Source organism: Ictalurus furcatus, chromosome 14 (assembly GCF_023375685.1).
Source record: "Ictalurus furcatus strain D&B chromosome 14, Billie_1.0, whole genome shotgun sequence".
NCBI classification, from domain to species: Eukaryota; Metazoa; Chordata; class Actinopteri; order Siluriformes; family Ictaluridae; genus Ictalurus; species Ictalurus furcatus.
The window spans coordinates 22,829,349-22,840,197 of NC_071268.1; positions in this window are offsets into that span (position 1 = coordinate 22,829,349).

Here is a 10,849-nt window from a genome sequence, read left to right on the forward strand (position 1 = left end):
CATGTCCAACAGCTAGATAAGAGAAGCTATGGGGATAGCTGTTTGTGTGGGACCTAGTTGAACTGGAACGACAGCCACACCAGGCAAGGGGAATTAATTTATCAAGCATGCCAAACCAAAAAGAGGCATCTGGGTCTACCACACATGCTACAGGGCCTGGAGGCCCCCACCTCCAAACCTTCTACATCATGACATAGAGAGCCTCAAAGCTTGAACACTTCATTTTAGAGATTCGCCATTTCAGCCAAAGAACCATTCACTTCTTGCCACATCTGCCAGTGTTCTGTTTTCACCTAAAGTAATTTAGTGATTTTGAGCGCAGATTTATATTTTATATTTAATTTATATTTTAGAAATATAAATTACTCCTTAATTAATGTATTTTTAATGTAATGTCTCAGTTAATATTAAACAAGAGACATATTTGCTCAAGAAGAAAGGCAATTGGTGTCATATTGGGCTTTGAAATAAGCACCAGCATGCCTCTCAGACTTTCTTGTATGTTTGTTGGTTTGTTTGTTTTCCTTCACAGACTAGATGAAAATGGAATTTAGAAATAGAAGGCAGTGCTCAGCCTGCAACAAAGAGTTTTAAAGCTAACACTGCAGATGTGATTTTTGGGCAGTCATGTCCCATTGTTTATTTCCATGCATTACTGTGGCTTTGAGACAGCTGCATAAGCAAATGCATCTAGCTGTATCTGCTATTCCTCCTCATCTGGCTGATCCAGATGTTAATGGCGCATCTGGTCTTTCCAGTAGAAAGTCAGTGACACATCATGAATACACGAGCTTAGATAAAAAAATTAAGAAAAAAGAGTCAGAAAAGACTTTTTTGTGTTTACTCCCATAGAAATGTACATAAAACAAATGCTAATTTGCATTTGCCATTTCAGATATGGCTCACTTTCTTTTGAGGAAATAACTAACATGTCATGTATGAGCTTTTTAACTTCCCAAGCAATTCCAGACATGGCTCAGGATGTCTGCATCGATTTACCCTTCTCAAACAGGGCTTGTGATGCTTTGCCAGAAACCACTAAGATTGATTAGAACAGTTCTGTGGCTTCAAAGTTAAACTCTACTGTACCTCTTTATCTCTGAGTAAAGGGATTTAATTTTCCTCCTGACCTGTTCCTGTGCCAGTGACATGGTGACAGTACTGCAAAACTGCTGTTTATGAAAGATCCCAGTACTCTATGTGATTCACAATGGGAGGCCATGGACCATGAGAATGCTAGGGTATTGGAGATAAGAGCTCAATGGCTGTATTGAGTTTCAAGCCAGTAAACTAGCGACCTGTCCTTTTAGCAGACTCACTACATAAAAACCAGCTGTTCCTAAACATACGCACATATTAATGGAGGATAAGAAACAAATCAAATTAATACAACCAATGTTATCTGTACTATTACTATACTTATAATATATTGCATAAATATTTGGCTCCTACCTAACTGTGGCATTGCTGGGATTCGAATTTGCGATCTCTGGACAATCATGTCAGAGCTTTTCTGCTGCACCATTTGGGAGTGCTCCAGTTTCCCCCAACTCCTAAAAGCATGCTGGTAGGTGGATTTGTGACTAAATTGACAATAGGTGTGAATTTGTGTGTGTGTGTGTGTGTGTGTGTGTGTGTGTGTATGATGCCCTGTGAATAACTCCTATCCAATGTGTAATCAATGATGTAACCCTGAGCAGGATAAAGCTATTATAAATGGGAAAGAATGAAATTCAATATTTACAATAGTACATCAAAGCACTATGGTTTCAAATGAAGAGATGAAAGAGATGAGTTTTCCATACAGCTACATAATTATGAGAATATTTCCCTCACAATTATTGTGAGGGAAATTGGCACCACTTTACACTCAACACAGTTGAACACCAATGGGAGCTGGAGTGAAGGAGTGATATGTTAGATAGCATTCACTACCATTATCATGAAAACACCATCCATCCATCCATCCATCGTCTATACCGCTTATCCTTTTCAGGGTCACGGGAAACCTGGAGCCTATCCCAGGGAGCATCGGGCACAAGGCGGGGTACACCCTGGACAGTGTGCCAGTCCATGAAAACACCAATTTGAGGCTATTTTGGCTTTTTTTTTTTTTTAAAGTATCGGCACCCTTTTAGTTAATACTTTGTGCTACTGCATACTACTACGTGCCAAGATAAGAGCTCTGGTAGCATAAATTATTGACTAAAAGGGTGCCGATAATTGTTGCACACCTATATTTAACACATTTTTTATACACCTGTGTTGTGTTTGCAATTGTTTGATATCCATGAGAGCTGAGTATTTTATGTGAATTTTTGTATTCACACCAAAATTCTTTTGATAATTTGTATCTCTTTGGGGGTAATTATGTTGTTCCATCTATGGTCACCTACAGTGCTGTGAAAAAGTATTTGCATTCTGATTTCTTCTGTTTTTGTGTATATCTCATAATAAATTGTTTCAGAAATTATAACAAAGGCAACTTGAGTAAACACAAAATACAGTTTTTAAATGAAAATGTTATTTACTGAAGCAAAAAATGTATCCAATAGCAACTGGGTCTGTGTGAAAATGTATTTATGTTTGGGATTGTAATTACTAATTCCCTAAATCTATGAAACTGCATTCATAATGAGGTTCAGCTGGACTAGAAGCAACCAGGCCTGATTACTGCAAACCCTGTTTAATCAAATCAACACTTAAATAGAACTTTTTCAACAGCATGAAGTTGGTTAAAAGGTCTGATGAGAAAGAAGGTGATTGTAACCCTTTCCAGACTGATGTATTTCAAAGTTATTTCAAAGGCTCTGGGACTCCAAAGAACCACAGTGAGAGTCATTATCTCCAACTGGAAAAACTCTGTACAGTAGTGAACCTTCCCAGAAGTGGCCGACCTTCCACAATTTCTCCAAGAGCACAGCAACTACTCATCCAGGAAGTCCCAAAAGAGCCAAGGACAACATCAAAGGAACTACAGGCCTCTCTTGCATCAATAAAGGTCACTGTTCATGACTCCACTATCAGAAAGACACTGAGCAAATGGGAGAATGGTGAGGTGAAAACCATTGTTAACCCAGAAGAACATAAAGGCTCATCTGAATTTTGCCAAAACATACCTTGATGATCCTCAATCATTTTGGGAGAACGATCTGTGGATTTATGAGTTGAAAGTCCTGTTATATCTGGCGTAAACCAAACACAGAATACCACAAAAAGAACATCATAACTACGGTCAAGCATGGTGGTGGAAGTGTGATGGTGTGGAGATGCTTTGCTGCTTCAGGGCCTGGGCAACTTGCATAATTGAAGGAAATCTGAATTCTGCTCTCAACCAGAAAATCCTAAAGGAGAATGTTATACAGCAAGACAATGATCCAAAGCATAGGAGTAAGTCCACCTCTGAATGGTTCAAAAAAAGCTAAATGAAAGTTTTGGCATGGCCTAGTCAAAGTCCTGACTTGAACCAATTGTGATGCTCTGCAGGACCTTAAACGGGCAGTTCATGCTCGAAAACCCTCCAGTGTGGCTGAACTAAAGCAGTTCTGCAAAGAAAAGTGAACCAAAAGTCCACCACAGCGTTGTGAAAGACTGATCTCCAGTTATCGGAAGCTTTTGGTTGCAGTTCGGTTCCACTAAAGGTGTCACAACCGGATTTTACATTTAGGGGCAATTAGTTTTTCACATGGGTGATAGGTGTTGGATAACTTTTTTTGCTTCAATAAAAATAAATAAACAAAATAAAAACTGCATTGTGTGTTTACTTTGTTTGATGTTGTATTTCATTTGAAGATCTAAAATTATTTAGTATGAGATATACACAAAAAAAGAAGAAATCAGGAGGAGGACAAATACTTTTGACCGCTATTTAGCAGAATCTAAAACCCCATGTACCACCAACCACAAAAAATACCCCAAAGCATCAATTATTCGCCAAACTATTTCACAGTGGGTATCAGGTGCTCTTTCTTTGTGTGCAACCCCCAATATTTATCCAACATGCTGATAGATTACATAGAGAAAAACCTTCATTTCGGTTTCACTTGACCACAACACAATTCTAATTATAGTGCCAATGGTAGTTGGGAAAGTTTGGTCCTGTATTTTGTGGGTTGCTTTCATGAAGGGCTTCTTTTGTCATTATGGTGGTGGTGTCTAATAGGAGATTCAGAAACTTGACAAACTCAAGAATCAGCTAAACTCTGCAATTCTGAAATTGTTATATTTTAGGTTCTTCTTTATGTTTTTAACAGCTCCAGACTTTTTAAACTTTTTTATAGCACAGATGTAATTTTAATGGCTTCTTCTTTTTTTTTTTTTTTTTTTTTTTTAAATATCCATTACATGCGCATGTCAACAACCATCTGTCTTTGTTTTTTCAAAAATCACATTTACTTTGCACATATTTTAAACAATCATTAAGGGTGTCAATACTTTTGCCATGTTTTTGACCAAAAAAACCCAACAACATTATTTAATAGAGGTTTCTAATAAGAATGGTTTATGTTAGAAGAAAGGTAAACAGTTTCTCCTCTTTTCTTTGTGTAGAAAAGTATCATTATTCTGGAGTTGACTCTAACTAAGCAACTCAACTCATGGAAGTAAAGTTAGCAAGTACGAGGCACCCACATGTGACAGCAAAAAGAGAAGAGTAAATATTGATTTTTGGTAACTATTTCCCACCCTCTGTATTCATATTTTCTTTATATACAGGAACATGCAGTTTGCCATGTGGAGTTCACAAAGTTGGCACATGAGTGCAGTGACTAAAGTGCGCATTTATCGAAGGAGGGGCTTGCTTACAGGACTCTGATTCTCTCTCTCTCTTTGTCTCTCTCTCGCTCTCTACCACAATCACTCACAAACTCAGTCACACACCTACTAACACACATCTGTGGCTGTTTGAACTAGGTCTTAAGCAAACACAAACTCTATTTTAGCCCACTGTGAAACTGAATATATTGAAAATTGTGAGAACATGACCACATTATCATAAGAAATGTTTCTGATATTTTGCTGTTTGTTTGTATAGTCAGTGCCAGAATTACTGACCCCCCTTTATGGAAATTAGCTAATTCCATTGTATATTGGCTTATAGTGACTTGACTTAATTGTGACTTGATTATATGGCATAAATCTACTCAAAATAGCTCATAATATTGGGTTGGAATCAATATGCTTGCAAAATTATTTCGAAATAAAAAAAATACATAAGTATCGACCCCGTTGCTGTGAAACCCCCAAATTAGTGCAATCAGTTGCCATCAAAAGTTGCATAATTAGTTTCATGGAGTACACTTGTGTGCAATTAAAGTGTCATGAGATCTCAATATAAATACACATACTCCTGGAAGGCTCAGAGTCTATTTGAGAACATACTGTACCTAAATAAATAGCATTTTGAAGGCCAAGGAGCTATCAAAACAATTCCAGGAAAAAGTTCTGGAAAAATATCAGTCAGGGTATGGTTATAAAATAATATCCCAAACGTTGAATGTCTAGCAAGGCACCATTAAATCTATGATTAAAAATGGAAAGGATATCATTTCACAATGCACAATGCACAACTGGAAGAGGCCGTCCACCAAAAGTCAGTGACCAAAAGTATGGCATTAGTCAGAGAAGCAACTAAGAGTCCAAGGGTAACCCTGAAGATGCTGGAGAGATCTACATCTCAAATGGGAAAAGCTGTTTACAGGACAAGCATAACTCAGACATTTGCACCACAGTTTAGCGTGGTAGTGCTGACCTCAAATTGTGAAGATGCTTTTCATCAGCATTGATTGAGAAATTGGTCAGGGTTGAGGGCAAATTAGATTGAGCCACATAAAGGGCAATCATAGAGGAAAACCAGTTTCAGTCTGCACATGACAGGAGACTCATTTGGAAGTTCACCTTATAACAGAACAACAATCCTATGCATACTGCCAAAGCTATACTAGAATGGTTCAAAGTCAAGAACTTGAATGTGTGAAAACTGGCCCAGTCAAACCCCAGACCTCATTCTGATGTAAAATCTGTTTAATATTGGTATCCATCCAATCTAACAGAGATTGAGTAATTCTGCCAAGAAGAATGGGCAAAAATATTAGATCCAAATGTGCAAAGCTGATACATCCAAGAAGACTTGCAGCTGTAATTGCAGGTGGTTCTACCAACTGTTGATCCAGTGTGTGAATACTTATGCATCTAACCTTTGTGTCACAATAAAAACATTTTTAGATGTTAAGTTCAGATATGGAAGTTAAGGAAGATGTTAAAGAAGTGTTTAGCAAAACCAAAGCTTGTGGCCTCCCCTTCACAGACTATATGCCATGATCTTCCCTCAGATTCTACTATGCCCCAATCATGGGTCTATCCCCTATTGGCTGCTGAGAAGAAAGCCAAGGTGGAGTATAGCACTGTAGCCCTCAAATAAGGGTACATCTATCCATCTAGCTCTTCTTTGTGCAAAAAAGGAGGAGGACTCTGATCATGTATTGGTTATTAAGGTTTGAATCAGGTGACAATCAAATATTGTTATCCACTGTCACTCTAGAACAACTCAGAAATGTTTGTATTTTTGCTAAGCTCAATCTCAGAAGTGCCTATAATGTTATCTACAGTGAGGGAAAAAAGTATTTGATCCCCTGCTGATTTTGTACGTTTGCCCAGACAAAGAAATGATCAGTCTATAATTTTAATGGTAGATTTATTTGAACAGTGAGAGACAGAATAACAACAAGAAAATCCAGAAAAACGCATGTCAAAAATGTTATAAATTGATTTGCATTTTAATGAGGGAACTATGTATTTGACCCCTCTGCAAAACATGACTTAGTACTTGGTGGCAAAACCCTTGTTGGCAATCACAGAGGTCAGATGTTTCTTGTAGTTGGCCACCAGGTTTGCACACATCTCAGGAGGGATTTTGTCCCACTCCTCTTTGCAGATCTTCTCCAAGTCATTAAGGTTTTGAGGCTGACGTTTGGCAACTCGAACCTTCAGCTCCCTCCACAGATTTTCTATGGGATTAAGGTCTGGAGACTGGCTAGGCCACTCCAGGACCTTAATGTGTTTCTTCTTGAGCCACTCCTTTGTTGCCTTTTGGGTCATTGTCATGCTGGAATACCCATCCACGACCCATTTTCAATGCCCTGGCTGAGGGAAGGAGGTTCTCACCCAAGATTTGACGGCACATGTCCCCGTCCATCGTCCCTTTGATGCAGTGAAGTTGTCCTGTCCCCTTAGCAGAAAAACACCCCCAAAGCATAATGTTTCCACCTCCATGTTTGATGGTGGGGATGGTGTTCTTGGGGTCATAGGCAGCATTCCTCCTCCTCTAAACACAGCGAGTTGAGTTGATGGCAAAGAGCTCCATTTTGGTCTCATCTGACCACAACACTTTCACCCAGTTGTCCTCTGAATCATTCAGATGTTCATTGGCAGACTTCAGACGGGCATGTATATGTGCTTTCTTGAGCAGGGGGACCTTGCGGGCGCTGCAGGATTTCAGTCCTTCACGGCGTAGTGTGTTACCAATTGTTTTCTTGGTGACTATGGTCCCAGCTGCCTTGAGATCATTGACAAGATCCTCCCGTGTAGTTCTGGGCTGATTCCTCACTGTTCTCATGATCACTGCAACTCCACGAGGTGAGATCTTGCATGGAGTCCCAGGCCGAGACAGATTGACAGTTCTTTTGTGTTTCTTCCATTTGCGAATAATCGCACCAACTGTTGTCACCTTCTCACCAAGCTGCTTGGCAATGGTCTTGTAGCCCATTCCAGACTTGTGTAGGTCTACAGTCTTGTCCCTGACATCCTTGGAGAGCTCTTTGGTCTTGGCCATGGTGGAGAGTTTGGAATCTGATTGATTGATTGATTGCTTCTGTGGACAGGTGTCTTTTATACAGGTAACAAGCTGAGATTAGGAGCACTCCCTTTAAGAGTGTGCTCCTAATCTCAGCTCGTTACCTGTATAAAAGACACCTGGGAGCCAGAAATCTTTCTGATTGAGAGGGGGTCAAATACTTATTTCCCTCATTAAAATGCAAATTAATTTATAACATTTTTGACATGCGTTTTTCTGGATTTTCTTGTTGTTATTCTGTCTCTCACTGTTCAAATAAACCTACCATTAAAATTATAGACTGATCATTTCTTTGTCAGTGGGCAAACGTACAAAATCAGCAGGGGATCAAATACTTTTTTCCCTCACTGTACATCTATCAAGGAATTTAGTGGAAGATGGCTTTTTGCCATTATGAGTACTGTGTGGTACCATATGGACTTGCTAACGCCCACCTCTGCATTGCAGGCATTCAGTAATAATGTTCTTCGTGACATTCTAGGAAAGTGAACCATGTTAAATGAGTACTGGCTAGACTATTGGAACAGCAGCTGTATGTAAAAGGTGAAAAAATTTGTTGAGGTCCACATGCCCAAAATCATGCTCCTGGCCAATGTCCTTAACATGGATGATTTTGGACCAATCCAAAATTAGTGCTGTCAGTGAATGGCCAATCCCAAGAACCATGAAAGACCTCCAAAGATTCTCTTTTAATTCATTCAAAGTTTTAGCTCCATTCCAACACCCCTCACTTCTCTACTAACAAAGGGTCCATGCAAGCTTACCTACAATCCTCAAGTAGACCAAGCCTTCTAAAAGCTTAAGGAGACTTTCACCATGGCTCCTATTTTGAAAAATCCAGATCCCTTCTTCCATGATGAAGAGGTTGATGCTGCAGAAACCAGAATTACTGGTTACCCATTACCCAAGCTTCACCCCATAGCCATCTTTTCCCAGAGAAGTTTCCCAAACAGATCATAACTATGATATTGGAAACAGGCAGTAAAGTTTGCTTTAGAGGAGTGGTGTCATTGGCCGGAAGGAGCAGAACATCCGTTTGTCATCTACACGGATCACAAGAACCTACAGTAAAAAGCTAGATGGGCCTGTTCTTCTCATGGTTTCAATTCATCATCTCTTATGATCCTGCATCCAAAAACACCAAGTCAGATGCCCTTTCTCACATGCACACAGAATGTCCCAGAGAGGACACCATAGATCCCATCATTCCAGAGTCTTGTTGGTGCTAATAAGTGGGACATAGAGTGCGAGTTAGCACAAAGACAAGAAAACCAACCACTACAATGTTCCAATGATAACATTTGTGCCTCCCTAGTCCCTTGAGAAATTAATCACTTGTGCGAATTCATCACTAGCTAGTAGTCATCTTGGGTTGCATAAAACTTTCCAGTTAATCCAAGCCAAATGTTGGCGCTAGTGTTCTATGCTAATGTACAACCAGAAGTCGGTGGGGGGTGGTTTGTCATGACACCACCCACTTCTGTAACAAAAATCCCAGTTCCATGCCACAGCTAAAAACTTCTGCATTGAATTCAATTTCCCATGATTAAAACAGACTATGAACTCATAGAACTCATAGCTGCCACATGACCAGCCACATGATTAATTTCCCCAAATCACAGTCACTGATTACTAATACAACGAACCTGTTTCAAATCAGATACTTCCTTTAAATAAACCAGACTTTTATTCATTCATTGTGAAGACTTGGAACCTTGAGGCAGATGGGTTACAACAGCAGAAGATCTCATTCCACTCCTGTTAGCAAAGAACAGGGTTCTGAGCCTACGATGGGCACATGCTCACAGAAATAGGCCAGGTGAAGATTGGAAAAATGTTACCTGGTCTTTTTCCCACCTTCAACTCAAATTTCCTCTTTGAGGACCAATAAATGATCGATCGATCGATCGATCGAATCTGTCTATCTATCTATCTATCTAACTGTCCAGTTTCTGTGATTATAAAGGGGCTGGTGAGTGTATATTCAATTTCGCTCATTTTCATGAAGGGTTCTAGTAATTCTGGAGATGACGCCAAAGGTATGATAAAATCCTGTATTTTGTTTAAGAACTATAATAAAACAAGGCAGCAGAGATCAACAAGAAGTAGAAGTGGATAACTTGTATATTGTTCATTTGGAGTGAATTTATGACAATGCCAAATTTATGTTATTGTCCTTAATGTTCTATGCTCTCACTAATCCTGGAACAGGTTTTTACATATATAGACATTTAGTTGGGCAGGGTTAAGCTCCATCATCACCTTTGAATCATTTGTAAATGTAGATGGTCTTTTGGCTGCCAGATATGTTGCTTTTCAGACAAAACCAAAACAGCAAAGAAAAAAAAAAAGTGAGCCTTTGGTTTGGCAAGCCATCTGGTGTATGTGATATATTTAAAGATTAATAGAAAATGAGTTATAGAGTGTGTCGCCATACAAGTATTTAAAGCTATTCAGTATTGCTAGGGTTTAGTCACACTATTACGCAGAGTTCAATACACACTGAATCGTTATCTACAATCACAGTTCAATGTTAAAAGAGTGTTTTCACTGTTATAGAGGGTCCACATTATGGGGAAACCATCAAAAATATATATCAAATCTACGCAGCGTATATTGTGGTTTTGTTATTCAGTCCAGTGGTCTTTTATTTGTTTCTTAAAGTGTATAGAGTTCTGAGTTAAGAATATATTTCTGTCCTTCCTATATTATTAACTCCTAGGTTAGCACCTTTCAGTAGCATGGCACTTGAGGACTCTATTCTGTACATGGCTTGTTGAATCCTCTGCATCATTATATTGCTTCTATCAGGTCACAAAGTGGATACTCTGAAGCACAATATTCTGCATGCTGTCCTCTGCAGGCTCTGTCAGCTAAACTTAGGCACTTACAATGTTTTTTTTTATTTTTATAAAATGTAACCTCACACAAAGTAGCAATTTGAGGAAAGCATTGTTAAAACAAGCCTTCATACACAGACAAGGTGCAGACATTTGAGTT